Below are 16,997 nucleotides of genomic sequence, written 5' to 3' on the forward strand. Positions count from 1 at the left end.
CGATCACCGGCGGCCGTAAGAGGGACATCAGTATCAGTATCATATCTGCCGCCAGATCACCAGTGCCCACCTGTGCCCCCTACCTGTGCCACCTAGCAATAGGCAGCAGTGCCTCCTACCAGTGCCCACCAGCGCCAACCATCAGTGCCCACAGTGCCACCTATCAGTGCCCATCAGTGTCACCTACCAGTGCCCATAAGTGCCCATCAGTGCCGCACATCACTGCCCATCAGTGCCACCCATCAGTGCCTATCAGTGCCGCCCATCAGTGCCACCTATCAGTGGTACCTATCAGTGCCCATCAGTGCCACCCATCAGTGCCACCCATCAGGGCCCATCAGTGGCCATCAGTACCGCCTTATCTGTCCCAATCAGTGCCGCCTTATCTGTGCCTATCAGTGCCACCTTATCTGTGCCTATCAGTGCCGCCTTAACTGTGGCTATCAGTGCCGCCTTATCTGTGCCTATCAGTGCCGCCTTATCTGTGCCTATCAGTGCCGCCTTAACTGTGCCTATCAGTGCCGCCTTATCTGTGCCTATCAGTGCTGCCTTATCTGTGCCTATCAGTGCCGCCTTAACTGTGCCTATCAGTGCCGCCTTATCTGTGCCTATCAGTGCCGCCTTAACTGTGCCTATCAGTGCCGCCTTATCTGTGCCTATCAGTGCCGCCTTAACTGTGCCTATCAGTGCCGCCTTATCTGTGCCTATCAGTGCTGCCTTATCTGTGCCTATCAGTGCCGCCTTAACTGTGCCTATCAGTGCCGCCTTATCTGTGCCTATCAGTGCCGCCTTAACTGTGCCTATCAGTGCCGCCTTATCTGTGCCTATCAGTGCCGCCTTAACTGTGCCTATCAGTGCCCACCAGTGCCGCCTCATCAGCGCACATCAATGAAGGAGAAAAATTACCTGTTTGCAAAATTTTATAACAAACTATGAAACATGATTTTTTTTTTTCAAAATGTTTCATCTTTTTTTGTTTGTTTAGCAAAAAATAAAAACCCCAGCTGTGATCAAATACCACCAAAAGAAAGCTCTATTTGTGGGGAAAAAATGCTAAAAATGCTAAAAATGCTAAAAATTTCATTTGGTTACAGTGTAGCATGATCGCGCAATTGTCATTCAAAGTGCGTCACCGCTGAAAGCTGAAAATTGGTCTGGGCAGGAAGGGGGGGGGTTTAAGTGCCCAGTAAGCAAGTGGTTAAGGGGGTAAATCCTTCCGGGGCTGAAGTGGTTAAATGACAGCATGTGTAAAGCCATATGTATGCAAGACAGAGCTTTCAAAAACTTATGGAATGATGAATGACTCCCGACATTTCCCAGAGACAGATCATAAAGATCCCTATAAAAGTCTCCCGGTACAGAAATCGCAGTGATGTGAATAGACGTGCGCTCACGCCTTGCACTCCGGACTTTACAGCTCGTAATTTTGTTTAGACACTTCTGGGAGCCTCACCAGGCCGAGACAGACACCAGATTTGTATGGAGGGAGGCTGGCACTCCACGTTTCCCTTATATGACCAGTTTACATTATATATATATATACACATCTCCTCTTTAAAATGTTTACAGCTCCCTACGAAGGGCCTTTTATATAGAAGCTGGAAGCGGGTCTGTACTTTGTGTCACAACATTGATGTGTCCTAATGAGGCTTTACAGTCACATGGATCTGCCATCTTTACCCTTTTCCGCTCTGGAAGATTTACCCCCCTTCTTGACCAGGCCTTTTTTTTTTTTTTTTACGATACGGCACTGCGCTACTTTAACTGACAATTGCGCACATAGTATTAACAACTTCAGCCCTGGAAGGTAAACCCCGCCCCCCTCCACGACCAGGTCATTTTTTGCGATTCGGCACTGCGTTACTTTAATTGACAATGGCGCGGCCGTGCGACGCTGTACCCAAAAAAATTGATGTCCTTTTCCCCCACAAATAGAGCTTCCTTTTGTGGTATTTGATCACCTCTGCATTTTTAAAAAATTTTTTTTTTTGCGCTATAAACAAAAACCAAAAAGACCGACTATAAAAAAAAATATATATATATATACAGTGGAACCTTGGAATACGAGCATAATCTATTCCAGGAGAATGCTTGTAATCCAAAGCACTCGCATATCAAAGCGAGTTTCCCCAAAGAAATCAATGGAAACGAAGATAATTCATTCCACATTGACTTCTATTGCATGCAATACCGCATGTGGCCAGAGGTGGGGGGGGCGCCGGAGAGCCTCGGAAATACTCAGGGGCAGCTCGGCTGAACTTGGAAACCCTCGGAAAGGCTCGGAAACACTCAGGAACTGAGATATCTTTATGTTTCCGAGTATTTCTGAGTGACTCCAAGTATTTCCGAACGGCTCCGAACCATTCCGAGTGTCACCGGCGCCCCCCGCACCTCTGGCCAAATGCAGTACTGCACACCCCATTGGCTTGAATCCTGCTCGTTTTGTGAGACAACACTCAGAAACCGAGTCAGGATTTTTTTAAAAAACGTGCTCGTCTTTCAAAACGCTCGTTAACCGTGTTACTCGTAAACCAAGGTTCCACTGTATATATTTTTTACTTTCTGCTATAAAACACATCCAATAATAAAATGTAAAAAAAAAAAGAAAAACATCTTCATCAATTTAGGCCAATATGTATTCTGCTACATTTGGTGAAAAAAATCCCAATAAGCGTCTACAAACTATAGGACATTTTTATTCTTTTTTATTTTTTATACTAGTAATGGCAGTGATCAGCAACTTATAGCGGGACTGCGACATTGCGGCGGACAAATCGGACACCTAACTGACACTTTTTGGGAACCAGTGACACTAATACAGTGATCAGTGCCAAAACAATTTACACTGTCCCTGTACTAATAGTTACATAATTACAAATGTATATAGTTAGTCAGGTTGAAAAAAGACCATCAAGTTCAATAAAAAAAAAAAAAATACGATCCCATATACACAATCCTTCACCCACAGTTGATCCAGAGGAAGGCAAAAACAAAAACAGCAAAGCATGATCCAATTTGCTACAGCAGGGGAAAAAATTCCCTTCTGATCCCCGACAGGCAATCGGATTTTCCCTGGATCAACTTTACCTATAAATGTCAGTACCCAGTTATATTATGTACATTTAGGAAATAATCCAGACCTTTTTTAAAGCAATCTACTGAGCTGGCCAGATCCACCTCTGGAGGGAGTCTATTCCACATTTTCACAGCTCTTACGCCCCGTACACATGGTCGGACTTTGTTTGGACATTCCGACAACAAAATCCTAGGATTTTTTCCGATAGATGTTGGGTCAAACTTGTTCTGTCTACACACGGTCACACAAAGTTGTCGGAAAACCCGATCGTTCTGAATGCGGTGACGTAAAACACGTACGTCGGGACTATAAACGGGGCAGTGGCCAATAGCTTTTACCTCTTTATTAATTCTGTGCATGCGTGGCACTTTGTGCATCAGATTTGTGTACACACGATCGGAATTTCCGACAATTTGTTGTCGGAAAATTTTATATCCTGTTCTCCAACTTTGTGTGTCGGAAAATCCGATGGAAAATGTGTAATGGAGCCCACACACGGTCAGAATTTCCGACAACAAGGTCCTACAACACATTTTCCGTCGGAAAATCTGACCGTGTGTACGGGGCATATCTGTGAAGAAACCTTTCTGTATTTGGAGATGAAATCTTTTTTCCTCTACGCGTAAGGGGGCCCCCGTGTCCTCTGCGTTGACCGTAAAGTGAATAACTCAACACCAAGTTCACTATATGGACCCCTTATGTATTTATACATGGTGATCATATCCCCCTTAATCTCCTCTTCTCAAGAGAGAATAAATTAAGTTCCTCTAATCTTTCCTCATAGCTGAGCTCCTCCATGCCTCTTATCAGTTCGGTTGCCCTTCTCTGCACTTTCTCCAGTTCCCCGATATCCTTTTTGAGAACTGGAGCCCAAAACTGAACTGCATATTCCAGATGAGGTCTTACTAATGAATTGTACAGGGGGGCAAAATGATATCTCTCTCTCTGGAGTCCATACCTCTCCTAATACAAGAAAGGATTTTGCTCACTTTGGGAACCGCAGCTTGGCATTGCATGCGATTATTGAGCTTATGATCTACCAAAACCCCCCAGATCCTTCTCCACCATTGATTCCCCGAGTTGTACTCCCCCTAGTATGTATGATGTATATTCTTAGCCCCCAAGTGCAGAACTTTACATTTATCAACATTAAACCTCATTTGCCACTTAGATGCCCAATTAGACGGTTGGCTTGTAAATTGGAGACATCCTGTAAGGACGTTATTCCACTGCAGAGCTTGGTGTCATCTGCAAAGACAGAAACGTTACTTTTAATCCCAGACCCAATATCATTTATAAAGATATTAAAATGTAAGGGTCCCAACACTGAACTTTGGGGTACACCACCGATAACCTTAGACCATCCAGAGTAAGAATCATTAACCACTACTCTCTGAATTAGTTTTTTTAGACAGTTTTCTATCCATTTACAAACTGATCTTTCCAAGCCTGTAGACTTTACCTTACACATGAGCCGTGTGTGGGGAACTGTGTCAAACGCTTTTGCAAAATCCAAGTATACCACGTCCACCGCCACCCCTTTGTCCAAGGTTAAAGAAAAAACGTAACTATAACCCGGGATGTTTGAAAATATATCTAAAAAAAAAAATGTGTTTGCTGCAGTACTTACCTTCAGTCTGGAGCTGTTCTGTCCCACCTATATATATTTTTTCTGTTGCTGTATTGAATTGTATCAGGTTACTTTTGTTCTCATGTATGCTGACATCTAGTGGTGGTGCAGGACCACTACAACTTATGTACTTATGTGATTTGGTGTCTTCTTCCATGCTTCCCTCTTGTTTAGTGCTAAGTAGTTCTGTCTTAGTTAGACCCTTCCTGTTTCTCCCGTGTTCTCCCATTCGGTGTTAAATCGGCTATAGATGGTTCGAATCTCATTGAGCAGATTCCATTGATCAACTTGGGTCCAACCAGCATGCCAGATTTTTAGCATGCGATTATTGTCGCGGCTATAGCCACTAGAGATGATCACGGTGTTCTCCCAGCAGGGATGGCTCCCGGCGTCCTCCCGCTGGGAGAACACAATAGCTCCATGGGAGGGATTCCGACATTGTTGCAAGAAAGAAAATCGCACCATCTTTTGGCCAGATTTAGACAAGCTTAAAGTGGTTCTAAAAGTAGAACATTTTTACCTTTATGTATTCTTTGCATCAAGGTTAAAAAAAACCTTTGCAGCTTCCCCCCAGCCCCCCCCCCCCCCTTATACTTACCCGAGCCCAATCTCGATCCAGTGCTGTGCCCAAAAGCAGCGGCTCTCTCCACTTTCTCTCTCGTCATTGGAGATTGAGGCAGCAGCAGCAGGAGCCAGTGGGGACAGAATGGGGGGTGGGGCAGGGCCGAGTCACACTGTGTGTGTCAATGGACCCACACGGTGCGGCTTGGGAGGGAGCCCCCACAAGTGCCTCTATAGCAAGTGGCTTGTTATGAGGGCACTCAGAGAGGAGGAGCCAGGAGTGCCAGCAAGGGACCCGGAAAGAGGATGATCGAGGCTGCTCTGTGCAACACCACTGCACAGAGCATCTAAGTATAACATGTTTATTATTGTTTTTATTTTTTTTTATTCGCTTTTTCCTTTAGGCCTCATACACACGGATGTTTTTACAGCAGAATTTTTGAGCTTTTTTTGAATCTTAAAAACGCCAATATATGTTATTCAATGACCTCATACACACCATGGCGTTTTTGAGCTGTAACATGCATTGGAGTTGAAGAAGTCGGAAGAGACCCCGGGAGCTGCCTAATAAATGACTTTAAAAACCTGTGTAGTGTGTTTTATTTTTGACACTTTTTTTCCAGGTGAATGGGTAAGGGTACAATGTACCCCATACTCATTCACATAGGGTGGGGGGCCGGGATCTGGGGGCTCCCTTATTAAAGGGGCTCCCAGATTCCGATAAGCCCCACGCTCGCAGACCCCGAAATCAACGAGAAGGGTTGTCGGGAAGAGGCCGATCATCATGGGGACAAGGGCTTTGGGGTGGGGGGCCAGCCCCCCCCCCCCTGCCCCAAAGCACCCAAAGCATTTTGGCTGGGTTTCCCTTCAAAGATTTTCAGCACACAAGTCGCACCGGCAATCTGCAAATTAGGTATATACCATATATCTCTACCTTTACATGCCCAATGTGATTCAATATTACTTCACTTACCCCATTCAAGCTTATAGACCCTCCCTCTCTCTTTTTCCCACCATCCAGCTTTTTCTCATATTTTCCACTCTCCCTTCTATCACCTTCCTCCCCCCTTTTCTCCCCCCCCCTTCCTCTTTCCCCCTTTTTTATTATTTTTTATTTTTATTTTTCTTCTTTTTTTCTTTGTCTTTTCTCTTTCCTACCCACTTCACTCATTCCACTTATTACACTCACTCCCCCCACACCTTCGCCTTTCCTCCTTTTTCCCCCCTCCCCTTTTCCCTCTCCCTTTTGTTCTCCCCCTTTTCCCACTTCTCTCTCTCCCTTTCCTTCCTTTCCCCTTTTTTCCCCCTTTCCCCCCTTCTTTAACCTCCTCTTCCCCCTTTCTTTCCCTTACTCACCCTTTCTCTACCTTCCCCCTTCCCCCCTTTCCCCCCTTTCACCCCTTTCTTTCACCCCTTCCCCACCCCATCCCCCTTTTTTTCTTCCTTCTCTTCCCTTCCCCTCTTTCTCTCCCCCTCTTTCATCTCCGTCCACTAATCCCCTTCCATCTCTCACAGCGGTGTACATGCTTTTTGTCTTTTTCACATCAATTCAGTTTGGTTGCCTGGTTTGTACTTTTCACTATTTATCCACTATTTGCACCACCAACTTTCCCCTTTTGGTAACCTCCCATCATTCCGCATCACCTAATTTCATCCACTCACTTTTGCCTTCATCCATTACCTAATTTTTCAGCTCATTTACCTTATGTACTTCATTTCACCCAGACTCCAGCCCCTTGACTTGTTAATCCCTCCCAGTCGCCGTGGGAGACTTCACTGGTGACGCCCGTGTGCACACCAGGACTTGGGTAAGCAGCTTTACACTCCCCCTTTCTCCCTCCTTGTGTAACATATATATTGCTGAATTGTATAATATTTTTTTCTTATATATGATTGACTATATTGCCATTCATCTTGTGTCCATTAAATCGCAGATGTTTTTCCTGATGAAGCAGGCCTAGCCCGCGAAACTAGTTGAAACAGTGTCCATGACCAAGTCACCTATGTTTTTAATTAACTACTGACTTTTTTTGTCATGTATTATGTATCAATAAACTTTTCTAAACTTTATATGATTGTCTATATACTCCATTGTATCTCTTTTTGCATTCCCGCTTTCCCCTTGGTGAGCCCTGGTTGGGGATCAAATGGCCGATGTCATAACTGATCACATGTGTGGCGCCACGGCAGTTGCAGGTCAAACAGAAGCAGCTTCCATGGCTGTAAAGGATAGGAGGGTTTAATTACACTTTAAGTTTGTCAGCAGATCGGCCTCTACAAACTCAGCAGGTAGTGGTTTCTGCTGCCCCATGGGAAGTTAGGAGTTCACTGTAATTCCCGTGATTTTTTTCGGTGGGGGTCTGACCTCCGTTCCTGTGCGATATGAAAGGGACGGAGGTCCGGACCCAGAGAGATGAGATGGTGCGGAGTTAAGTGTAGCACCCTCTTGTTTAGGCAGGGTTGCTAACAAATTTAGTTTGTCAGGTGGTTATTATCCTGGCTAATTGTTAGAAGATCAACTGATTACTCTCTAATTCTGGAATTGCTGCACCTTTTTTTCTTCTGTCACTAGGTGGTACTGTTACTGGTGACATTAGAATGACGGCAGCTTAGCAAGGTCAGATCATCAATGGATGGAGTGCCGCAGCCAATTGGCAGGGGTTTCTTTAGTCCCTTGGCCTGCTGGGAGAGCTTATTTATTTGGATGGAGTCAGGTGATCGGGGTTCATTGCCACCTGGACGGCTGTCTAGGTGGATGTGTGTTATGTCACCCCGGGTTGCTAGGCCGGAACCTGAGGCCTACCTGACACCTGGCTGCTAGGCTGCCTGAGGCCTATCCAGGAGCAGGAGAAGCAGCGTAGGGTTGGGACTGCAGAATTGGAGTCCAACTAAGTTGAGAAGGTTCAGCCGGGCGGGGAACCAGCTGTCGCCACTAAAGGTCTACTTCAGCAAGTACCAGCGTAGTCTTCTCACCATCTAGGGATGGTGAAGAAGTGGAAAAGCATCAGCAAGTGCCAAGCCAGGGACCCAGCAGGATAGCAGGGGTGACACTTGAGGAGTATAGCTGTGGAAGAGCTCAGGAGATCCAGTGACGACTGGGTCTGGAAGTCTAGCGAGAGACTGGGAGCTCAGTGAGTGAAGATCTACAGTGGGATACTGTGAGATAAGTAAAGAACTGTTCTGTGTTACCAAGAGTTATGTACTACCTTTAGTGACTGTTGCAAGATTGGTTGCCATACGAGACATCGGTACTACCTATACAAAAGTGTTATCTGGCTGGAGGCGTTCCACTGTATAGCTGTCTACCTATAGAAGTCTCAGAGTCTGCCAATTATCATTGTATCTACCTAAGGGTGTCTTGACCCTAACCCCCTCTCCCACAGTTCAGTTAAGAGACAATAAATCCCTTGTTCACATTCAAAAGTGATTGGTGCCCACCATGCCTGCTAATCCACTCTACAAGGAAGGATGTCAGTATTCCCTGACTCTGGAGGTCATCATTAGGCCTCTGGTGCCCCAGTGACCTTGCTACATAAGTAAGGGGAAAGAGAAGAAGGAGTTCGGTTTAGGCTTGGTCCACTTTGCCAGGCCTGCCTGACACCATTACCGGAGTCTAAATGGTCAGTATCATGCCAAAATCGGAGCTAGATTCCAGATATGGATTCAACCAGTATTGGACTTTTGCTTGAACGGGTATGCTGGGGCAGCCAGAAGCCTGAGGATAGGAACTAGAGATGTTAGGAAATGTTGGCACTTTATCAGCCACCATTAGTGCTCCATTTTCCAGACATATGCACTAAGCCTTTGCCTATATAAGCGTGATCAGTACAAGCTTCAGGACTTGTAGGTGCTAATTATACAGTGGCGGCTGGTGCTCAATTCTTTTTTTTGGGGGGGGGGGGGTGGCAAGCAATTCCTCTGCCAGGTCTTCAACCTTTTTGAAGCCAATTAAAGCCTCAGGCTCTAATCATGTTCTTTCAAAAAAAAAAAAAAAACTCATAGAAAACTATAGGTCAGGCGCCCCGCATTGAAATTAGGGGGGCGGCGCCCCTGATCTAATTATGGACCAGCCGCCGCGTTATTTATACATGTAGTTCTGGCATTGCCTACATTTGTATGTGAGTGCTTAAGGGACGGCCTGCATGTTAGTAATTAGCGATCTGCTTCTGAGCGTTTGTGTATTTAAGCATGTCAGTCTATAAATGTGGCAGAAACCAAAGCAATTACCAAGGTCATGTAAATTTAGCCATTTCCATCCATCCCTCATTAATCACGGAAACAAGTAGCGGCAGATGTGGGCCCTTGTGTGGAGACCTATGTTGTTAATGACTTTTGGACAGAGAGGAACAAAGCAGAGCGGCTTTGCGAGAGGACAAAGTATGTAAATGTTTATATGATTTAAGTGTTTCTCATAAGCAGCCCTTAAAATAGAGCCGCGATGCAGAGGGTGTGCCATTAGTCGTTGTTTGGATAGCTGGAGGTACATTGTGACAGGCTAGAAAGCCTGCGAGGTGCTTAACATGTTGTGTCCAAATATTTAACATGCATCTCTAGGCTATTCTGAGTGCTTGTCCTATGCACAAAGGAGAAGAAGTTGCCACTTTTCTTGAAAACAAATAGAATAAAATGATCTTCCTTGTGCAGCGCCCTCCCAGATAGGTTGCTAGAAAGGCTAGGTAAATGTAGTACCCTTTGGCTTCACTGGAGCAGTCTGCGATTGCTTTGGGCTGGTTTGGGTACCACTGGTTGCAGGTTTGATTGTTTCCCCCTACCTTCTGGAGGATTCCAGAAAGTAGTGGTCTGGAAAGGCAAATCAGCAACCTCAATATTTATGTTGTCTCAGCCAAGGGGAATGCCCGGTAGGTGGCTGGAGAGTGCATAAATAGTCCAGGAATTGACCAGGATGAGAAGTTCCCAGCCTAAAGGGCAACTGCCCTTCCAGGCAGCCAAGCTGAAAATCTGCCTGTGGTTACCAGTGTCCCAGCTTCTGCTGAGCTGGGGGGCCTACTTGCTGAGATTCGATGCAGCTATACAAAGATTTTGCTGAGGATCTGGCCTGGAATGTTCACTAAGGAAAGTCTGTCAGATATTGGAAGGAGGCATCCAAATATCCAGCGACACCAGAGTACAGATCTGTGTGCAGGATCCTGGTAACTGCTGCAACCTCTTGTGCATTAAGGCTAAAGCTGGCCTGGCCTGGAACATAGCATATGGTGTCTCAGCGCTTTCCATCTCTTGGGCTACCACTGAAAGGACTGTTCCTAGGAGTAGCTACAGAGTGAAGAGTGTCCTATTGTTACTGCTCGTGGTTTTTGGAGTATCCCATGGCTCCCTATGCCCTATCTCGGTTATTCAGCAATAAATTTAAAAGAAAAGCAACTCCTGAGACTGAAGAGTGAGTGTTGCTGCGTGCCTGGCTACTGCTGCACTAAACTGGAAAAAGAACCTGACGCAAATCAGCGGGCCCTTTCAGCGGTGAGCTCTACATTTGGGGAATTTGCTGGTCAATAGAGATGAGTTTGGGTGTCCTCTGAACTCATTTCTAACCCAAATTCCAAACTCCTGTTCTTTTGTATTCTAATGAGCTGTGGGCCAGGTCATTTCCTGAAGGATTGTTCCTTCAAACAGGTTCCTAAGGCTTAGACAGTGGGCCTCTTAAGGTGCTGTGCTGGTGATGTAGGGCGTAGGGATGCGCCGATCCAGATGCAGGCTGGACAACAGGGTCCTTCCCCAAATTCCAGTATTATACAGGGGTACTACAGGCCATCCCATGCTGTTCATGAATTTACCATACATAAGTGTTTAAACAGGCAGGGTGTCCATGGCAAGAGAGAAAAAGCAAAATAAGTGTAGCGCTCATAGAATGAATGTCCAATGTGGAAAAAACGTATTGAATAAATAGTTCAAATGTAAACCATAAAAAGTCATCTGTATGTATATAGATATGGAGTCTTCAACGAACGGAACACTTCAAGGAGATATGTACGGCATCTGAGATAAAAATAAACACACCACCACCTAGAGATGAAGAGGCTTACCGGATGGGATGGACCCAAAGGGCATACGCCGAGTTGGGTCAGATAGGCTTGGGTGGTGAGTGGTTTAGAACGACCGGGAGACGATGCTTGTGGATTGACCCGCTTGATGCTGTATCCCTCTGAACGGTGGGTGCCGGAACCAGGGGAAGCAATATAGATGAAACAAGCCAAGCATTTTCGTATCCCTCGGAATGAAGTTAAAAAGCCAAACGATGGTGTGGACAAATGGGAAAAAGAAGGAATGGCCACATAGTGTGAATCCGTAAAAAAATTGTGATTTATTGAAATAAAAAGATATACACTCACATGTAAATCCAAATAAAACAGCGCTGAGAAAAAGTGGCAACAGTAGGGTCCTACCCGACGCGTTTCGTCTTCATAAACGTCGTCTGGGGGGTTCCCCCCACTGCAGCCACCAAAGTTTATATAGGGGGTCCAACTAGAATGATGGGAATCAGCTCCACGACTGTAAAAACATCACTTCCGGTTTCTGGCCAAAATGGCCGCCCGGCGTGCGTTCCACGCCTCACCATGGGCACCGGAAGTGAATGAAACAACATATGAGGTTAACTGCACAAAAAGTCAATAATAGTCATAGCTGGCAAAAAGTGCAATGTGCAATCTATAGAGAAGATTATGTGCAGTGTGCAATCCATGAAAATGCATAAAAATGCAGCGGTGATGAATGAAACCGTTCGATAAGAACGGTGGGGATATACACAGGGCACGGTGGTATACTGCGCATGTGGGCAGTGAGAAAGCCGAGTGACGTCGAAGTGAAGGCTGACCTCAGTTGAAGAGGTGACGGCAGCAGCGTGCAGTGCGTGATGGGCGTGCACAATGGCAAAAAATAGAAGACGCCAATGTGGGAGTAAGCCACAATGACGACGTAAAGCTGAGGAGGCATGAAGTGTGCATGCGTGTTAAAAAACGTCCGTATGTTGATATAGAGACAGACGTGAATTAAGGCAGTGTAGGCATCTCTGCCTGACAACATCCTGCACATAACCCGGAAATACAAAAAGTGAACGGGAAGTGCATGTGATGGCCCCAAAACAAAAAAGTTTGAATTAGTGCATGTTCATGTTAAAGAGAATAAGTATGGGCATGTGGATAAAAAACTGTTATCAGTGAAAAAATATGACATACACTAATAACGATGAAGTGCCATGTGTATAGAACATGTATAAAAAAGAGAAAAGGGAAAATATAAAAATCCTCATATGAAGCCATGTATGAATACGCAATGGTGCAGTAGACTCACATGTTAGGATGCATAAGGAAATGACAAAAATGCACCCATACAGTAAACACAATTATGACAATATACAGTAAAAATAAAAAACAGAAACTAGAAAAACCGGCCTAAAAAATTTGGCCTAAAAAATTATTTGTACTTATACAGTAAACCTAAACAGTATATGCAAAGTATATATATAAACAGGAGAGAGAGCAGAAACCAAAGGAACATTAAGCTTTATTGATAAAAGCATTAACGTCTAATTCGACGTTCATACCTAGTGGGAAAAGAGTGCGGAGTTCATGAATCCAGAAGGTCTCCAGACGGGAGACACCCCTAGTCATGGCACCGCCCCTCCAAGGGGGCACATATCGATCTATCACGACAAACTGGGTCCCCTCCATAACAGGATTATGTTGTAATTTATAATGTCGGGGACAGTGTGTTTAGTGTCCCCGCTTTTTATGAGGGCAATGTGTTCCGCCACTCTTATAGCAAAAGAGCGAATGGTGCGGCCCACATATTGTTTCCCACAGTGACATGTAATTAGGTATACGATGTAACTGGTGGAACAAGTACAAAACTGTTTAATGGAATATCTTTTATGGGTAACTGATGATGCAAATGACACAGTTTTCCTTCCGATGCCCGAATTGTGTTGACACACAATGCATTTCCTGCATGAGTAGAATCCTTCCATCTCATGGAAAAGTGGCTGTCGTATAGGAGGATTAATGATGTTAGGAGCAATTTTGCTCTGTAGCGTAGGGGCTCCTTTAAAGATGACCCTCGCCCTATCGGGCAAAACTGTGCCTAAGACTCTATCATGCCTAAGAATGTCCCAATGCTTGGAAAGAATGGCTTTGACTTGCCTATGTTGGTTAGAAAAAGAGGTCAACAAAGACCACCTGAAGATCTCACTCTGTTCTTTTTTGGGCCTTTCCTCCAGAAGTGATTCCCTATTGGTTTCGAGAGCATGTTGAAGCTCGCGATCCACGAGCTGGGGGTCATAATCCTTATCTACGAACTTAGCCCTCAAGAGTGCGGATTGCACCTTGAAGGTGTCAATATTTGAACAGTTTCTTCGTAATCTAAGGAATTGACTCCATGGCACAGAATCAAGCCACGACCGGTGATGACAGCTGTCAGGTGGTATGAAGCTGTTCCGGTCAGTAGCTTTGAAGTGGGTCTGGAGCTGAAAATTACCATTACGAATCTCAATTTCTAGGTCCAAAAAATTTATCTTATGTTTACTAGCTGTGTAAGATAGGGAGATGCCCCGATCATTATCATTCAGATGCTCAAAGAATGAATCGAGTGATTCAGCGCTCTCCTTCCATAGGAGGAGGATGTCGTCAATGTACCATGCCCACATAATGAGGGAAGGGTCCCTGTTGGTATAGACAACATCCTCCTCCCACTTCGCCATAAATAGGTTGGCGAGGCTGGGGGCGAATTTAGCGCCCATAGCCACGCCGCGTAGTTGAAGGTAGTATTGCTGGTCAAACCAGAAATAACTTCGCTTAGTGGCGAACTCTAATAGTTCCATAATGAAGGAACACTGGAGAGGAGATTTCATTTCTAACCCAAATTCCAAACTCCTGTTCTTTTGTATTCTAATGAGCTGTGGGCCAGGTCATTCCCTGAAGGATTGTTCCTTCAAACAGGTTCCTAAGGCTTAGACAGTGGGCCTCTTAAGGTGCTGTGCTGGTGATGTAGGGCGTAGGGATGCGCCGATCCAGATGCAGGCTGGACAACAGGGTCCTTCCCCAAATTCCAGTATTATACAGGGTACTACAGGCCATCCCATGCTGTTCATGAATCTACCATACATAAGTGTTTAAACAGGCAGGGTGTCCATGGCAGAACACCATGAAGGTAAGCCGTTGCTGTCCAAAAAAAAAACATTGCTGCGCGCCTGAAGTTTGCCATAGAGCACCTTGGCAAACCGCAACGTACTGGGAAACTATTTCGTGGACTGATATAACAAAAGTTGAATTGTTCAGGAAGAATACTCAGCATTATGTATGGCGCGAAAAAGGGCACAGCTTACCAACATCATCCCAACAGTGAAGTATGGTGGAGGGAACCTCATGATTTGGACTTGCTTTGCTGCCTCAGGGCCTGGACCACTTTTTATCATCGAGGGGTAGATGAATTCCTAAGTTTACCAAAATATCCTAGAGAATAATGTCAGGGTGGCTGCCAGCTGAAGTTTAGTAAAAGTTGGGTGGTGCAGCAGGACGTTGACCCTAAGTAAATCCACCACAGGCCGGATTCAGAAAAAGAAAATGCCCCTTTTGGAGTGGCCCAGTCAGAGCCCAGACCTTAACCTCATAGAGATGATGTGGAATAAACTCAAGAGAGCTGGGCATCCTACAAATGTGGCCGTTTTGTAAAGAGGGGTAGTCAACAATTCCTCCTGAACATGGTACAGGTCTAATCCTAAACTACCGAAAGCACTTGCTTGAAGTCATTGCTGCCAAAGAAGGTTCAGCCAGCTATTAACACCAAGGATTCACTTACTTTTTCCTCCAGCTCTGTGAATGCTTAATGGGTGTGTTACACGAGGAATTAAAATTGTTTGTGTGTTATCAGCTTAAGGACATTGGGGGTTATTTACAAAAGGCAAATCCACTTTGCACTACAAGTGCACTGCAAGTGCACTTGGAAGTGCAGTCACTGTAAATTCGAGGGGGACATGCAAGGAAAGTAAAAAACAGCATTTTGGCTTGCACATGATTAGATAAAATCAGCAGAGCTTCCCCTCATTTCAGATCTACCCCTCAGATTTACAGCGACTGCACTTCCAAGTGCACTTGTAGTGCAAAGTGGATTTGTCTTTCGTAAATAACCCCTATTGTGTTTGTCTACTGTTGTGACTTAGATGAGGACTAGATAACATTTTATAGCAAATTACGGCAAAAAAAACCCAGTTAATCCCAATGGGTTCACATACTTTTTCTTGTCACTGTACAGTGAACTGGGTCCCAGATGGCTGCCCATGTCTCTGGAGAGCTCTGTGTCCAATCAGACAAGATGGCTGCCGTGAGCCCAGTGCAGAGGACAAGCCAGTCCTCTTCAAGGTTTTCCTAGCACCAGAGGTAATCAGCGATCATGTAAATGTTGTGTTTACTTCTTATGCCGCATACACACGGTCGGACTTTTCAGCTACAAAAGTCCGACGGCCCGTCCGACAGACTTTCGACGGACTTTCTAACGACCGGACTTGCCTACACACGATCACACCAAAGTCCGACGGATTCGTATGTGATGACGTACACCGAACTAAAATAAGGACGTTGATAGCCAGTAGCCAATAGCTGCCCTAGCGTCGGTTTTTGTTCGATGGACTAGCATACAGACGAGCGGATTTCTGGGTCCGGCGGAGTTACGACGTAAAGATTTGAAGCATGTTCCAAATCTAAAGTCCGTCAGATTTGCAACTGGAAAAGTCCGCTGAAGGTCCGGTGAAGCCCACACACGATCGGATTGTCCGTCGGATTTGGTCCGTCGGCGTCCATCGGACAAGTCCAGTCGAAAAGTCCGACCGTGTGTACGCGCCATTACAGTTAACCAGCATGTCAGTGGGTGGTCTGCGGATCCCTGCCTCAATCTCCGTGATGACACCCCAGTCAAGAGAGGCAGCAAGAGCTGCACTGCAAAATCCTCCAACATTTGGAAGAATAACTTTCATGTGTCCGTATAGGGGCACCCAACCCCTGGCATTTCCACACCACCATCTGGACACCAGATATGTATAGAAATCAGTATTGCCAACCGCCCGTAGATTTACGGGCAGCACGTAAATGTAACCCTTTTTTCGAGCTGCCAGTTAAATTCCGTTACGGGCATCGGTGCCCGTAAAAAAAGATGGCCGCAAGCCGACCATGCAACTGCGCATGTGTGTTCAGCCGGGCGGCGCATGCGTAGTAATGTAATACAACGCCCAGTGCCATTTTTGAATAGACGGTTGAGACCACGTCAGCCGGCGGCTCGTGTAGTGCACTCGCCATAGGCAGAGGAGCCGAGCAGGGGTAAGGAGGAGGAGGAGAGTGAAACTGTGGGGGGATATAGCAAAAAGGGGACAGAGTGAGAGGAGGACATTACTGGGAGCTGGGGGAGTGAAGCCGTGGCATGCAGGGGGCAGAGACTGATGTGCTCTGCCCACCATCATATTACTTCTCCACATCATCAGTGTGCTGTGTCCTCCTCCTGTGCCCCTTTCACCTCTCCAAAGGTCAGGGCAGCACAGTGCCCTGTCCGCAGCCTCTGTCCACCTCCTGTAGTATGTCCGCAGCTCTGTCCACCTCCTGTAGTATGTCTGCAGTCTGTCTACCTCCTGTAGTATGCCCACAGCCTCTATCCACCTCCTGTAGTATGTCTGCAGCCTCTGTCCACCTCCTGTAGTATGTCCGCAGCCTCTGTCCACCTCCTGTAGTATGTCTGCAG

Source organism: Aquarana catesbeiana, linkage group LG03, assembly GCF_042186555.1.
Source record: "Aquarana catesbeiana isolate 2022-GZ linkage group LG03, ASM4218655v1, whole genome shotgun sequence".
In the NCBI taxonomy this organism is placed as follows: Eukaryota; Metazoa; Chordata; class Amphibia; order Anura; family Ranidae; genus Aquarana; species Aquarana catesbeiana.